The sequence below is a fragment of the Piliocolobus tephrosceles genome, chromosome 21 (genome assembly GCF_002776525.5).
Source record: "Piliocolobus tephrosceles isolate RC106 chromosome 21, ASM277652v3, whole genome shotgun sequence".
Classification (NCBI taxonomy): domain Eukaryota; kingdom Metazoa; phylum Chordata; class Mammalia; order Primates; family Cercopithecidae; genus Piliocolobus; species Piliocolobus tephrosceles.
In genome coordinates this window covers 40,583,259-40,594,210 of record NC_045454.1, presented here as the reverse complement: position 1 = coordinate 40,594,210, position 10,952 = coordinate 40,583,259, and the positions used below count along the sequence as shown (strand labels likewise).

At 44.3% G+C, this 10,952-nt stretch overlaps 1 protein-coding gene across 1 annotated transcript in view; it reads right to left on the bottom strand.

The window, feature by feature from the left end:
• Window positions 1-10,952, bottom strand: part of ZNF490 (zinc finger protein 490) — a 31,857-nt gene that overhangs the window by 4,075 nt on the left and 16,830 nt on the right. The window lies entirely within an intron of this gene.

The following is a 10,952-nucleotide window of genomic DNA, read 5'->3' as shown; positions in this document are numbered from 1 at the left end:
TTTCTTTTTTTTTTTTTTTGAGATGGAGTCTCGCTCTGTCGCTCAGGCTGGAGTGCAGTGGCGCGATCTCACTGCAACCTCTGCCTCCTGGGTTCAAGTGATTATCCTGTCCCAGCCTCCCAAGTAGCTGGGACTACAGGGATATGCCATCACGCCCGGCTAATTTTTTGTATTTTTAGTAGAGATGGGGTTTCACCATGTTAGCCAGGATGGTCTTGATCTTCTGACCTCTTGATTTGCCCCCTCGGCCTCCCAAAGTCCTGGGATTACAGGCATGAGCCACTGCGCCTGGCCACCTTATTGTTCTTTAAATGCAGACCCAAGACCACCTTAGAGATATGAGAAAAATGCTATACAAATGAAACAAAGTGTAAGATCATCAATTCCTTGTGAGAAAAACTCATTTTCTACCTTATTACACACCATATCACTCAGCATTTCATGAAACTTGGGGTCAAATCTGGATGAGATTTTTGTAAATGAATACACCCTTTAGACTATAAGTTGCATATCTCCCATTGAGGATTAAAAACTGTATACTTTTTTTTTAAATTAACTATTTTTATTTTTTTTTAGACAGAGTCTTACTCTGTAGCCCAGGCTGGAGTGCAGTGGCACAATCTCAGCTCACTACAAGCTCCGCCTCCCAGGTTCATGCCATTCTGCTGCCTCAGCCTCCGGAGTAGCTGGGACTACAGGCGACCGCCACCACGCCTGGCTAATTTTTGTATTTTTAGTAGAGACGGGGTTTCGCCCTGTTAGCCAGGCTGGTCTCAATCTCCTGACCTTGTGATCCGCCTCCTCGGCCTCCCAAAGTGCTGGGATTACAGGCGTGAGCCACCGCGCCCAGTCATTTTTATTTTTCATAAACAACATGAGACATCAGGAAGTCTGTGGAAAGCCAGAAGTCACTCGCCATGTTGCCCTGAAGGACCCCAGGCCATTAGAACCATGCAAATCCAGCTGGCTGAATGCAAACATTCTTTTGCAGAAGTATTAATTTCAACGTGTTTGTGTAATATTTACCATACATTCAGTTTTTCCTTTCTGTCTCATTTCATGGGTCTAGGAGGTTATTGGAAAGAAAACACAGCAACTGGGACCTCTATAAAACCCCTATACTCATGAAAGGGTTTATTACTCACATGCTTGAGATCTTAGGCAAAGCTGTGTAGGCTTTTAAGTACATGTGAAATGGCTTCAGAGAGTAAGAAAAGGAGCCTGGCTGGGGATTCGTACTGACATTAGGGAGTGGGCTAGTGTGAGTTCAAGCATATAAGTGGAGGCTGATGTGAATTGGCTCTGTCACCAGTACCAAATGAGGGTGACCCAGGCGTTCTTCCTACCACATCTATATGTGGGGTACACAGTGGAAACTGAGGAATGAGATTTTAAAGCTGTGAGCAGTCAAAGACTGGACAGGAGAGCTCATGCCTGTAATGCCAGCACTTTGGGAGGCAGAGGCGGGCGGATCACTTGAAGTCAGGAGTCCAAACACTAAACCTCCAGCCCTTTTTCTCTCCCCCGACTTTGGGGGCTAGGGCTAGAGGAAGATCAAGACTGGGAGTCTTTCCCGACATCAACCCCCACCCTGAAGTTAGGTAGGCGTTCCAGTAGTCATTTATTTACAACAAAAGAGGCTCCTATTACCCTTATCACTCATGAAATTCCAAGAGATTTAGGAACTCTGTACTAGGAACCACACACAAAAGACCAAATGTCTTTTTTATCATAGCACGGAATATCATGGCTCAGGGGCACAGGTTCACCAGAAGACAGATGATTCATAGGATTATATCATGTTTTCACTCCAGTCACTGGTAACAGGGTGTCATTAGAGTTTTGTTTTTAGTTTGAGTCCCAGTCTCACTCTGTCACCCAGGCTGGAGTGCAGTGGCGCAATCTTGGTTCACTGCAACGGCTGCCTTCGGCATTCAAGCAGTTCTCCTGCCTCAGCCAACCGAGTAGCTGGGATTACAGGCATGCGCAACCACACCCAGCTAATTTTTGTATTTTTAGTAGGGACAAGGTGTTTCTTCATGTTGGCCAGGCTGGTCTCGAACTCCTACCTCAAGCAATCTGCCCGCCTCGGCCTCCCAAAGTGCTAGGATTACAGGAATGAGTCACCACTCCTGGCCTGGGTTTTTATTTTAAAACAGTAGACCAGGCCGGGTGTGGTGGCTCACGCCTGTAATCCCAGCACTTTGGGAGGTGGGGGGCAGGCAGATCACTTGAGGTCAGGAGTTTGAGACCAGCCTAGCCAACATAGCAAAACTCCATTTCTACTAAAAATACACAAATTCACCGGGTGTGGTGGGCACCTGTAATCCCAGCTACTTGGGAAGCTGAGGGAGGAGAATCACTTAAACCCAGGAGGCAGAGGTTGCAATGAGCCAATATTGCGTCCCTGAACTCCAGCCTAGGCGACAGAGCGAGACTCCATCTCAACAAATAAAATAAAATTTAAAATAAAACAGTAGAATACAATGAAACAATATTCTACTATTTCTTTCTGCATGTTTCACAATTAAAGAAAGATCTAGAGAACCCTAAAAATGACAGAACACAGAAAACCAGGGACAACAAAGGCAATTTTATCTATTGACACCTACAGCTACTGAAAATAGTAAACACAGCCTAAAATCAACAGGATAAACCTAAACCCTCACATTTAAAGTTTCTTAACCTCAGTTCCTTTTCAACACCATGCCCAGATTTCAACAGACATTACAAGATATATTAAAAGACTGAGACGGTTTGAAGAGACGGTGTAGGCACCAGAACCAGACTGAGATATAAAAGAGATGCTGGAATTATCAGACCAGAAATTTCTTTCTTTTCTTTTTCATTTTTCTTTTTTTTACTCTGTTGCCTAGGCTGGACTGCAGTGACACAATCTCAGCTCCCTGATGGATAAAAGAGAATACCTGGCCAGGTGTGGCTCGTGCCCGTAATCCCAGCACTTTGGAAGGCCGAGGCAGGAGGACCTCTTGAGGTCAGGAGTTTGAGACCAGCCTGACCAAAATGGAGAAACCCCGTCTCTACTAAAAATACAAAATTAGCCACACGTGGTGGCACATGCCTGTAATCCCAGTTACTCACAAGGCAGGAGAATCACTTGAACTTGGGAGGGAGAGGTTGCAATGAGGCGAGATCATGCCATTGCTCTCCAGCCTGGGCAACAAGAGTAAAACTCCATCTCAAAAAAAAGAAAAGAAAAAACAAAAAGAAAAAAGAATACCTAGTATATGTTGTCCGCAAGAAATCCACTTTTTTTTTTTTTAACTTTCTTTTGTTTTGTAGAGACAGGGTCATGCTCTGTCACCCAGGCTGGAGCGCAGTTGTGGGATGACAGGTAACTGTAACCTCAAACTCCTGGGCTCAAAGGATTCTCTCACCTCAGCCTCTGAGTAGCTGGAACCGCAGGTGTGCACTACCATCCCTGGATAATTTTGTTGTTTCTTTTTCTAGAGATGGGGTCTCACTATGTTGCCCAGGCTTGTCTCAAACTCCTGGCCTCAAGCAATCATCCTGCCTCAGCCTCCCAAAGTGCTGGGATTGCAGGTGTGAGCCACCATGCCTAGGCCAACAAATCCACTTTATTTTATTTTTTATTTTATTTATTTATTTTTGAGACGGAGTCTCGCTCTGTCACCCAGGCTGGAGTGCAGTGGCCGGATCTCAGCTCACTGCACGCTCCGCCCAGCCCAAATCCACTTTAAATATATCACAAAGGGCGGGGCGCGGTGGCTCAAGCCTGTAATCTCAGCATTTTGGGAGGCCGAGACGGGCAGATCACGAGGTCAGGAGATCGAGACCATCCTGGCTAACGTGGTGAAACCCCGTCTCTACTAAAAAAAAATACAAAAAACTAGCCAGGCGAGGTGGCGGGCGCCTGTAGTCCCAGCTACTCGGGAGGCTGAGGCAGGAGAATGGCGTGAACCCGGGACGCGGAGTTTGCAGTGAGCTGAGATCCAGCCGCTGCACTCCAGCCTGGGCGACAGAGCCAGACTCCATCTCAAATAAATAAATAAATAAATAAATAAATAAATAAATAAATCACAAAGATACATTAAAAATAAAGGAATAGAGAAAGATATACCATGCTAACACTAATCATTATTATTATTATTTTGAGACAGAGTCTCACTCTGTCACCCAGGCTGCAGGGCAGTGGTGCAATCTTAGCTGCAACTTCCACCTCCTGGGTTCAAGCGATTCTCCTGCCTCAGTCCCCTGTGTATCTGGGATTACAGGCGCGCACCACCACGCCCGGCTAGTTTTTTTTTCTTTTTGAGACGAGGTTTCGCTCTTGTCGCCCAGGCTGGAGTGCAATGGCGCAATCTCAGATCACTACAATCTCCATCTCCCAGGTTCAAGCGATTCTCCTGCCTCAGCCTCCTGAGTAGCTGGGATTGCAGGTGCCTGCCACCACACCCAGCTAATTTTTTGTATTTTTAGTAGAGACAGAGTTTCACCATGTTGGCCAGGCTGGTCTCAAACTCCTGACTTCAGGCGATCCGCCTGCCTCGGCCCCCCAAAGTGCTGGGATTCAAGCATGAGCCACCGCGCCTGGCCAATTTTTGTACTTTTAGTAGAGACGGGGTGTCATCATGTTGGATAGGCTGGTCTTAAACTCCTGACCTCGTGATGTGCTCACCTTGGCCTCCCAAAGTGCTGGGATTACAAGCGTGAACCACCACACCTGGCCAACACTAATTTTTAAAAAGCTGGCATAGCCTTATTAATTTCAGAAAAAGCTGACTTCATATCATGAAAATATCAGTGATAGAAGGGCATTACATACTGATGAAGGGATCAATTCACCAAGAAGACAAGGTAATCCTTACTGTGTATGTACTTAAAGCACAGAGTGGCAAAATACATGAGGGGAAAACTAATGCAACTGCAGGAAGAAACACAGGAACGCACTGGTGCAGCTGTATACTTCAACAACCCCCATCATTAATTTAGAGATCCAGCAGGCAGAAATCAGGAAGGACACAACTAAATTGAACAGCACCATCAAAACAACTGGACTTAACTGAAAACCAAAATAATTCATTCAGCAACAGCAGAATATACATTCTTCTGAAGTTCACATGGAATATTCACCAAGATACCTCACATTCTGATAAATAAAATACTTCCTAGCAAATTTAAAAGACTAGAGAATACAGGCCGGGCGCGGAGGCTCACGCCTGTAATCCCAGCACTTTGGGAGGCCGAGGCAGGCGGATCACGACATCAGGAGATCGAGACCATCCTAGCTAGCATGGTGAAACCCTGTCTGTACTAAAAATACAAAAAATTAGCCGGGCGTGGTGGCGGGCGCCTGTTGTCCCAGCTACTCGGGAGGCTGAGGCAGGAGAATGGCGTGAACCTGGGAGTCAGAGCCTTGCAGTGAGATGAGATTGCACCACTGCACTCCAGCCTGGGCGACAGAGCGAGACTCCGTCCCCCAAAAAAGAAAAAAAAAAATAGAGTGTTCTCAGATTCAGAATCACTAACAGAAAGATAGCTTGAAAACCCATAAATATTTGGAGGTTAAATACTGAACTTCTAAACAATGCATGGATGAGAAAAGTCTCAAGAGATATTAAAAATTATTTTGAATTAAATAAAAATAGAACTTATCAAAACATGCAGAATGCAGCAAAAGGAGTGCCTGGCTGCAATTTATACTATTGAACACATATACCACCAAAGAATGATCTGTAATCAATAATCTCAGTGTCTAATTTAAAAAACTAAAAACAGGCCAGCCATGGTGGCTCACACCTATAATCCCAGCACTTTGGGAGGCTGAGTCAGTCAGGTAGATCACCTGAGGTCAGGACTTTGAGACCAGGCTGGCCAACATGGTGAAACCCCATCTCTACAAATACAAAATAACAAAAATACCCTCTAAAAAAAAACAAAACAAAACAAAAAACAAAAAAAAGAAAAAAAAATACCCTCTAATGTACTCTAAAATACAAAAATTAGTCAGGCGTGGTGGCACAGGCCTATAATCCCAGCTACTTGGGAGGCTGAGACAGGAGAATCACTTGAACCAGGGAGGCAGAGGTTGCAGTGAGCGGAGATCGCACCAGCACACTGCAGCCTGGGTGACAGAGCAAGACTCTGTCATTCATACATACATACATACATAAATGCCGAGACAGGCAGATCACAAGGTCAGGAGATTGAGACCATCCTGGCTAACAGGGTGAAACTCCATCTGTACTAAAAATACAAAAAAGTAGCCAGGCGTGGTGGTGGGCGCCTATAGTCCTGGCTGAGGCAGGAGAATAGTGTGAACCTGGGAGGGGGAGGTTGCAGTGAGCCGAGATTGCGCCACTGCACTCCAGCCTGGGCGACAGAGCAAAACTCCGTCTCAAAAATAAATAAATGAATAAATAAATAGAGAAAAAACAAAACCAAAAGGTGGTCTTGTGAAAATATCAATAATAAATTGAAAAATGTCTCCTCAAGCTAACTAACAACAAAAAAACAGATTATTAACATGACGAAAGGGGGAAAATGAAGAAGGACTTGACAAAATTGAACATCTATTTACGATAGCAAACTAGGAAAATGAAGGGAATTTCTTCTTCTTCTTTTTCTTTTGAGACAGATCTCACTAAGTTGCCCAGGCTGGAGTATATTGGCTATTCAGAGGCGCCATCATAGTGCTACAGCCTCAAACTGGTGGGCTCCACCAATCTTCTTGCCTTGGCCTCCCAAGCAGCAAAGACTACAGGTGCATGCCACTGCATTGGGCAAGAGGAACTTCTTGAGAAACTGCATACAAGAAACCTGCAGTTAACATCATACTTAAGGTGAAAAACTAGATGTTTTCCCAGTAATAAGGAACAAGGTAAGAAAGACCCTTCTCACACTCTATCTATCTATCTATCTATTTATTTATTTATTTCTGTGACAGAGTCTCACTCTGTTGCCCAGACTGGAGTGCAATGGCGTGATCTCGGCTTACTGCAATCACCGCCTCCCAGGTTGAAGCGATTCTCCTGCCTCAGCCTCCCGAGTAGCTGGATTACAGGCATGTGGCACCATGCCTGGCTAATTTTTTTGTATTTTTAGTAGAGGTGGGGTTTCACCCTATTGACCAGGCTGATCTCGAACTCCTGACCTTGTGATCTGCCCGCCTCAGCCTCCCAAAGTGCTGGGATTACAGGCATGAGCCACCACGCCCAGTCTTTTTTTTTTTTTTTTTGAGATGGAGTCTCACTCTGTTGCCCAGGCTGGAGTGCCATGGTGCCATCTCAGCTCACTGCAACCTCCACCTCCCAGGTTCAAGAGATTTTCCTGCCTCAGCCTCCTGAGTAGCTGGGATTACAGGCACACCCCACCAAGCCTGGTAATTTGTGTATTTTTAGCAGAGATGGGGTTTCACCATGTTGGCCAGGTTGGTCATGAACTCTTGACCTCGGTGATCCCCCTCACCCCTGCCTCGGCCTCCCAAAGTGCTGGGATTACAGGCATTAAGCCACCATGCCCGGCCCCTCTCACCACTTATATTCAACATTGTACAACAGTGAAACTAAGACAAGAAAAAGAAATAAAAGATACACCAACTGGGAAGGAAGAACTAAAGCTGTCTTTCTGCATATGACATGATTGTGTACGTAGAGATTTCAAAAATCCACAACAAAGAAAATTCCTGGAACCAGTAAGAGCAAGGTTGAAGGACACAAGCTTAACATACAAAGGCAAACTCCTTTCCTATACAGCCACACAAATAAAGTCAACTGATCTTTGATAAAGAACCAAAGGCAGCGGGGTGTGGTGGCTCATGCCTGTAATCCCAGCACTTTGGGAGGCTAAGGTGGGTGGATCACTTCAGTCAGGAGTTCAAGACCAACCTGGGCAACATAACAATACTCCATCTCTATTTCTTTAAAAAGAATTTTTTTTATAAAAGAAGAATTAAATCAAAATGGATCACAGATGTAACTGTAAAATACAATAAGACTTTTAGAGGATAACATAGAAAAATCTAGATGACCTTGGGTTTGATGATGAATTTTAACATAACTTATGTTTGACTTTGTTAAAATAAAAAAGTCCTGCTCTGGGGCCAGGCACCGTGGTTTACGCCTGTAATCCCAATTCTTTGGGATGCCGAGGCGGGCGGATCACTTGAGGTCAGGAATTCGAGACCAGTCTGGCCAACATGGCGAAACCCCGTCTCTACTAAAAATACAAAAATTACCCAGGTGTGGTGGTGCATGCCTATAGTCCAGCTACTTGGGAGGCTGAGGTAGGAGAAATCGCTTGAACCTGAGAGGCTGATGTTGCAGTGAGCCGAGATCACGCCACTGCACTCCAGCCTGAGTGACAGAGCGAGACTCCATCCCCGCCGCCCCCCAAAAAACAGGCCTGCTCTGGGAAAGACCATGTTAAGAAAATGAAAAGACAAGCTACAGACAGAGAGAAATTCTTTGCAAAACACCTATCTGATAAAGGACTCATATTGAAACTACTAAAAGAACTATTAAAACTCAGTAACAAGAAGACAATCCAATTAAAAATGGGCAAAAGATATGAACATATACATCACCAAAGAAGAATTAGAGATGGTAAACAAGCACATGAAAACATGATCAACATCACGTGGCATTAGGGAGTCAATAAAACTAAGTTAAGTAAAACTAAGTAAGATACTACCACACTCACTAAATGGCTAAATTTTAAAACACTGAAAACACCAAATGATGGTGAAGATGGAGAACAATAGGTATCATCATTATTTGCTGTTGGCAATGGAAAATGGTACTCCCTCTTTGAAAGGCAGACAGTTACAAAACAAAACACACTCTTAAATTGTAATCTAGTCATCATGCTCCTAGGTATGTACTCAAATGAGTTGAAAACTTACGTTCATGCCAAAACCTGCACATGAAGGCTTATAGTTTCATTCAAAACCTTGCAACCCTTAGAGTGAACCAAGGTATCTCTCAACAGACATATGGATAAACCATCTGGTTCACCCATAGAATGATAAAAAGAAATCAGGTATTGGCTGGGCGGGGTGGCTCATGCCTGTAATCCCAGCACTTGGGGAGGCCAAGGAGTGTGGATCATGAGGTCAGGAGATCGAGACCATCCTGGCCAACATGGTGAAACCCCGTCTCTACTGAATATACAAAAATAGCTGAGTGTGGTGGTGTTTGCCTGTAATCTCAGCTACTCAGGAGGCTGAGGCAGGAGAATCAGGTATCAAGCCATGAAATGACATGGAGGCTAGGTATGGTGGCTCCCACCTGTAGTACCAGCTACTCAGGGCACTGCGGCAGGAGGATCACTTGAGTCTGGGAGTTCAAGACCAGCATGGGTGATATGACGAGACCCTATCTCAATTAAAAAAAAAAAAAAAGACATGGAGGAACCTTGACTTGAAAATAAGTGAAAGAAGCCAATCTAAATGGTTATATAGTGGGTAGTTTCAAAGATGACATTCAGGAAAAGACAAAATTATGACAGAGTAAAACGGCTTTTGATTGTCAAGAATTTGGGAAGAGGGAGGGATTAATGAATAGGGGAAGCACAGGGGATATTTAGGTGAGGGAAACCATCCTACATGATGCAGGTATGATGAATAGCAGTTATTATACATTTGCCAAAACCCAGAGATTGTATAACAGTCAGCCCTAATGTAAACTATGGACTTTGAGGCATAATATTGGTACATCAATTGTAACAGATGTATTAAAGTAATACAAAATATAAAAAGGATAAACTATGTGGAGGCAGAGGGATCAAGTGGGAACACTATACTTTCTCATAAATTTTTCTTTAAGTCTGAAATAGCTCTACAAAAATAAAATCTATTAGAAAAATAAAAATGATGAAGACAGGCTAATGACAGTTCACCCCATTACTGGTTGATGAATGAAACATACAACCTTTCACTCAATTCATGAATTTTATTTTAGTAAGGCTTTATGGTGCTTTTTCTGAGCCAGAGACTGGTAAAGGTGATGTAAGTTCCATAGAATGCCTTGTTCAAAAGCCCATCAATCTCTATTTTGAGAAGTGAAATAAGTGCTTTGATTAATATCAGTAGTGTCTGGAACTCTTGCACGAATATGAGTGTCCAGGCAGAGTCTTGGATTATGGGATTACGCTACGTAGAGGTGTGTATTATCTTGGCTTATATAGCTAGCCGTGAGGTAAAAAAAGATTCCCAGAGTTTTGTGGGTTTTCTTTTTTTTTTTTCCTTTGAGATGAAGTCTCACTCTGTTGCCCAGTGTAGAGTGCGACGGCGCAATCTCGGCTCACTGAAACCTCCGCCTCCCTGGTTCAAGCAATTCTCCTGCCTCAGCCTCCTGAGTAGCTGGGATTACAGGCACGAGCCACCACGCCTGGCTCATTTTTTTTGTATTTTTAGTAGAGACGGGGTTTCACCATGTTGGCCAGGCTGGTTTCAAACTCCTGACCTCAAGTGATCCACCCGCCTTAGCCTCCCAACATGCTGGGATTACAGGCGTGAGCCACTGCACCTAGCCTAATATTCCCAGAGTTCTTTTACTACAAAGGTGCAACTCTTAGACAATCACTCAAGTGTGTAAACATGCACAGATGGGATTTATTGTTGGCCAGTGCTAAGATGACAACCTGATGAGCTGTCCCTTGAGTCCAGTCCTTTATCAGGTCCCTTTCAACTAAGGGATAAAAAGCAGCAGCTCTTTACCGAGAGCTCCACCCTGTACAAATGTGGCCATGTCACCCATAAAGTCTACACACTCCCCACTGCTGTTCACTCAGTAGCAAAGGATCTAGGAGAAGGTAGACCTCCTCCAGCACCATGAATCTGGCAAGGAAGTAAGAAAAGAAGTCACCCCTCCACCCCAACTCCTACAGAGAGGATATGCTGAAGGCTAACATTTGGCTCTGTAATTTTGAAAGGAGGTCTGTGTAGGTTGCTGTTTCCAGGACCCATGGCA